The following is a 6145-nucleotide window of genomic DNA, read 5'->3' on the forward strand; positions in this document are numbered from 1 at the left end:
TCTTATCCAATATTTGACACAATTATAACTATGAAGCATGTTCTACTATTTTTTCTTAAATAAGTAGAAGTGCAAATATGAGTTACATATTGGATCCTAATGAAGACTCTAGAAATGAAGTCTAGAGAATGAGGAAGAAAGCACAAAGTATCATATCATAATAATTAATCTCATTTCAATTTAATTCCCAGCATGAAATACTTTAGTCTGATAATTAAGTGGCAAATGACTTTTCACAGAAAAATTAGGGCAAGGACTTTTTGTCTTTTTCCATTAAACTCATTCATTCAGAGTTAAACACCAGGTCACGCTTAGTGAAGCATCACAAAATCCAACAAAGATGCCTTTTGTGTTTTGTTTTTTTAATTGCATGGCTCTAGTACCTCAGATTAAGTTTAACTCCTGTGATCTTTTTTGTTTGTTTAGTTCTTATATTCCTTGTTGTAAGTTTTAAAAAACCTAATAATTCTTTCAATTTGCCCTCAAGGTAAGAGAAAGCAGATGCTTATTGGTGATACTCAAGGTAGAAACTCAGTAGTGGGAAAAGATCTGAGGTCTACTTTGCTAGAAAACAATTTCAAAACTGGGGAAATAATTCAGATTATTCTGTGTAAACTGCAAGAAGTACAATAATGCTATCCACCATTCATCTGATGGTGTGTCAATCTAGATTAATAATATAATGGGAATTCTTTGGGCTGAAGTCAAGAAAATAATGACATGAAGTAACAGGGCTAGAAAATGAGATTGCAAATATTAACCAATTACAATTTCACTATTTAAATAGAGAAACAGATATAAAGTAGAAATCATGCAACTTTTTCACCCCTACATCTCATCAATGACATGTAGAAACCAGGAGTCCCAAAAGTAGTCTAGTTTTATTAGGTCAAAGTATTTACCTAAACTGAGGGTCTTTAAAATTTTCTTTAATATCTTAAAGAAGGGAAAGGGACCCATACATGCAAAAATGTTTGTGACAGCCCTTTTTATAGTGGCCAGAAACTGGAAATTCCTAGATGTCAACCAATTGGAGAATGGCTGAATAAATTGTGGTATATGAATGTTATGAATATTATTGTTCTATAAGAAATGACCAACAGGATGAATACAGAGAGGCTTGGAGAGACTTACATGAACTGATGCTGAGTGAAATGAGCAGGACCAGGAGATCATTATATACTTCAACAACAATACTATATGAGGATCAATTCTGATGGATATGGCCCTCTTCAACAATGAGATGAACCAAATCAGTTCCATTTGTTTAGTAATGAAGAGAATCAGATATACCCAGCAAAAGAACGATGGGAAATGACAACATAGCATTTCCACTTCTTCTGTTATCATACGCTTGCATTTTTGTTTTCCTTCTCAGGTTATTTTTACCTTATTTCTAAATTTGATTTTTCTTGTGTAGCAAGACAACTGTATAAATATGTATACATATATTGCATTTAACATATATTTTAACATATTTAACATGTATTGGTCTACCTGCCATCTGGGGAAGGGGTGGGGGGAAGGGGTGGGGGGAAGGCGGGGAAAAGTTAGAACAGAAGATTTTGCAACGGTCAGTGCTGAAAAATTACCTATGCATATGTTTTGTCAATAAAAAGCTATAATTAAAAAAAAATAAACAAAATAAATAATAAATAAAAATCTCTTTAAAAACTGCTCACATCAGTTACAATTAGCAGCAGCAATTTGTAAAGTCTGCCCCCTCTGTTTACACACACTAAGCAATCATAGTAGCACTCAAAATGCCACTTTTTTGGGTGCAAAAAAAGCACCTTTAATCTTATTTGAGAAGATGGAATTTTTCACTCAATCTTACAGAATTTTCAATATATCTCTTCTTGTCTGCCCACTTAGCCCTCTACTCAGCCACTAGGAAATATTTGTAAATGTTTAAGGCATTGTAAGTGGCCACACAAATACCTAATTTATGGGATAAAAAACTTATCTCTACTACTCTGTGTCTTTTTAAGAACTTCCATCACTTCAAGGCAATAAAGTTTCATAATATCTTTTTATATACTCTTCTTCTACCCATCTAAATAACTAAGTCAACTATAATTGATATTTGCATCCTTATTTTCTAGTTCCCCTTTATTTCATATCTCAGTCACTTTACTTAACTTTAGCCAAAAAGCTCCTAATCATGTAATTAAACAGGTTTAAATGTCATCAGTATATTGGATAGGCAGTGTTTTCATGATTTTACCATACATAATCCTATACTAAGTACGTTTTACAAATTTTGCATCTACATCTTTAATGAACTCTTCCCTTGTTCATGGAAAAAACTCTCTAGGAAACATTTCTTTTTTCCAAGAATCACTTAATATTCAACATGTGTTTTTCCTTCTCACCCCACCACCACCTTTATAATTGGTGTCTTGTGAATTGTCACTTGGGTTTGGAGCAATGATATGGAAGTGATGGGGGCATAGCCCCTTTGAGATTCCTTGTCTGATCTCCAACTTCCTTTGGGACTAATCTTTGATCTGGTCAAGACAGTTTGGGCTGTACCCAGCCCCCATTCTAATGATCTGCTCAGATAGGCCAAATACCAGCAGGAAATTCCTTTTTGGGAGAGGTGGAAGGAGATAACAACAGAGAATTCCTGTCTTATTTACAAATATCTCCAGAACCTCTTGGATAACATCTCTGTGCAAACTTGTTTTGATGACCCTACTTATGTATAAAAGGAAGGTTGAAAAATGGAATCTTTGCACTTGGTGTACACCAACCTAGTGCCCGCCAACTGGCGTCCCTTTGCCAGGCAGCTTGGCCTTCCTGGAGGCCAAATGCTTGTCTATCCCTTTACAATCAATAAAGACTTTGTTTCCATACGGCATTGAGTAGAGAATTCATTTGCTACCGAACCGGTGGTTACTTTGGGAAGGAGAGAGATAATCAGACCCAGGAGGAAAGGAACTGACCTATCTTGGTTTAGAACCTCAGTTTATTCCTTATCAGAAGTATGTCCCAAGATGAAGATAAAATCAAAAATTCTGGAATTGTAAAAGACCTTAGATATAAATCTTTATTTATTATAGAGAGAAACAGAAATCTAGAGAGGTGAAGTGATTGTCCTAAGATCATACAAATAGTAAGAATCAGAGGTTGCTTCTGAGTAGGAATCAAGTCATAACCAGGATGTATTTATTAAAAGCTTATTATGTGTTAAGCACTAGGGACACACACACACACACAAAAGCTCTTGTCCTCAAGGAGTTCACAGTCTAACAGAGGAGACAACATTATGTACAAACAAGATATATGCAGGATAAACTGGGGATAATCACAAAGGGATAATATAATATATGATATAATGGTGATATATAATCAAGGGGAATGTTACTATGTGTGATATAATGATATAATATAATCAGAGAAATGGAACATAATAATATCTAACACTTACCCAGTGCTGATTATGTGACAGGCACTGTGCTAAATGTATTACAATTGTTATATCATTTAATCCTCACAACAACCCAGGGAAGTAGGCACTATTATTATCTCCATTTTACAGATGAGGAAACTGAGGCAAACAGATTAAATGACTTCTCCAGAGTCACACAGCTAGCCAGTGTCTGAAGCTAAACTTGAACTTAGCGCTCGATCCATTGCTCTACCATAAAGTAATTATAATAGAATTCCTATGGTACAATACAGAAGTTGAAGACACAAGAGAAAGACCAAGGAAACTTATGTTCACTAGAGTACAGAAACATGACTACGTGGACATCATAGACTACAACTTCAGAAAGATGGAAGTTTAGTCACAAAACTTAGGAACCACAAGGATGTGATGGCATTTGGTTCTACAAGTACCTCGCATGTTCAGTATATGTTTTAGAAGAGTTCTTCTTATCTTTTATGGAGGACAGGGAGAGGGAAGCCATCTAGTCTGACAAATTCTAATTGTGTCTCTGATGGACTGATAACCAATATAAAATAGAGAGCTCCATCCCTTGTTGCCTTAGTCTCTGTGGCCCAGGAAAGGAAGCAAGAGTATTTCTCCTTTCTCTTCCTCTGCTGTTCTTAGCCTCATACAGGGCTTCAGGTAGAGTTTAGGAGAGAGATAGGTTAGTATGATCGATCAAATTGATCTCAGAATCAGGAAGACCTGAGTTTAAGCATACCCATTGACACATTCTGGATGCTAGACTCCAGGCAATTCCTTAAGAGGCTCCTTTGTAGGGAAGGTGCTCTTCACATCTGTGGGAAGAAGGGCCAGAAGGGAAGAAAAGAGACTGAGAAAGACAGAAAGTGAGAAAGAGAGAGAGAGGAGACAGAGACACAGAGAGGTAGGGAGGGAAGGAGAAAGAGGAACAACAAGAGAGGTAGGGGGAGGGAGAGAGACAAAAAAAAAAAAGACAGAAATGGAAAGAGAGAGAGAGAGAGAGAGAGAGAGAGAGAGAGAGAGAGAGAGAGAGAGAGAGAGAGAGAGAGAGAGAGAGAGAGAGAAAGTGGGGGGGGGGAGAAGAGAGACAGAAAATGTGTATGTGTGTGTGTTTAGGGGAAGGCTGGAATAGCAACATTCATGACTAAATTCAATTCATGGTGGAGCCAGGACATAGATATAATTGCCATAGACCATTTATAATGAGCCTCTGGTTAGGAAGCACAGCCCATGAGGCCACAAAGTAAATTCTGGGACAAGCTGTAGTTTCATAAGTGTTCTAATGAGGGGACTGGGAGGTGCATGATGCATGCATGTATGGGCTGAAAGGTGGGGAAGGGCATATTTAATCTGGTAATAGCTTACAGAAAATGTAGATAATTTCTATGGGGAGAACAAGCCCAATTAGTCACAAGATCCTGGCCAGTACACAGGATCTTTTAATTCAAGTTTGGCATATATTATGAAAAATGTACCAAACTCATCACGGAAAAAAAAAAATTCACATTTTCCCATCCCTCCTAATCAACTCATTATAAGTAGAGGCAAATAGATGGCAAAGTGGATAAATGCTGAGTCTGCAGTCAGGAAGTCTGAGTTCAAAGATGGGCTCAAATACTTACTAGTTGTGTGACCCTGGATTAGTCACTTAACTTGTTTGCCTCAGTATCCTTAACTCACTCTTTCTCTTTCCGGAGGATTAAATGAAATATTTGTAAAGTGCTTAGCACGGACCTGGGCACTTGTTTCCTTCTTGCTTCCTTATAGCATAGTATAGCATAAAATGTACTGGAAGATCCGGGCAACTAAAATCTCTGACTTGGTAGTACTGTTTACTTCAAACTACTCCCCTCATTCCTGGTCCTGCTCTTATTTATGGATATATTACCTCAAGACTCCACTTAGAATCCTTTGGACACCTGTTCTTAAATCGTTGCTTGCTGAACTTTTGCCTATGCACACCTGCTTTTCCTTCATTTCCTTAAAACCTCAAAGACCATGTGTAATATAACTGCACCTTAGCAGATCTTATCCTTGAGAACTGTGACCTTGGGCAAGTCACTCAACCTGAACCTCCATTTCCTCATCCTTAAAAAGTTTAAATATTTATCCTTTTTACCCCACAAGGTTATATTGTACAGAAGATAAGGTGAAGCTCAGTACAGGAGGTTCAGATTTCAGGTGAAGAATTCACGAATTCACAATTTGTTATTATATGAACTGTGTGCAAGGTACTGCACAAAATCCAACTGATTGCAAAAAATTCCTGATAAAAATTTTATATTCAAGATACATAAGGAATTGATTTAAATACATAAAACTGAGAGCTAGTTCCCCAGAGATAAAACAGCCAGAGAATATATATTAGTTTTCAAAGAAATCCAAGTTATCACATCAAGTGCTTAACATCACTAAATGAATGTCAACTAAAGCAACTTTTGAGATTTTACTTCACACCCATCAAAAATAAAGACAAATGTTGTTGGAACTGAGGGAAAACGGGGACACTAGCTAATTGTTGGTGAAGCTGCAACTTGATTTAGTTCAACCGTTCTGGAAAAAGAACACGGTACTAAGTTCCAGAAGTTACTAAATTAAGCCTCTAACCCAGAGATCAAAGGCAAAAGATCTATATATATCATAACAACTCTTTTCACAGTAAGCCAAAATTGGAAACTAAATATTGGGGAAAAGTAAAACAAATTAACGTATAAATACAGTGGAATA

The sequence above is a fragment of the Sminthopsis crassicaudata genome, chromosome 2 (genome assembly GCF_048593235.1).
Source record: "Sminthopsis crassicaudata isolate SCR6 chromosome 2, ASM4859323v1, whole genome shotgun sequence".
Taxonomy (NCBI): Eukaryota; Metazoa; Chordata; class Mammalia; order Dasyuromorphia; family Dasyuridae; genus Sminthopsis; species Sminthopsis crassicaudata.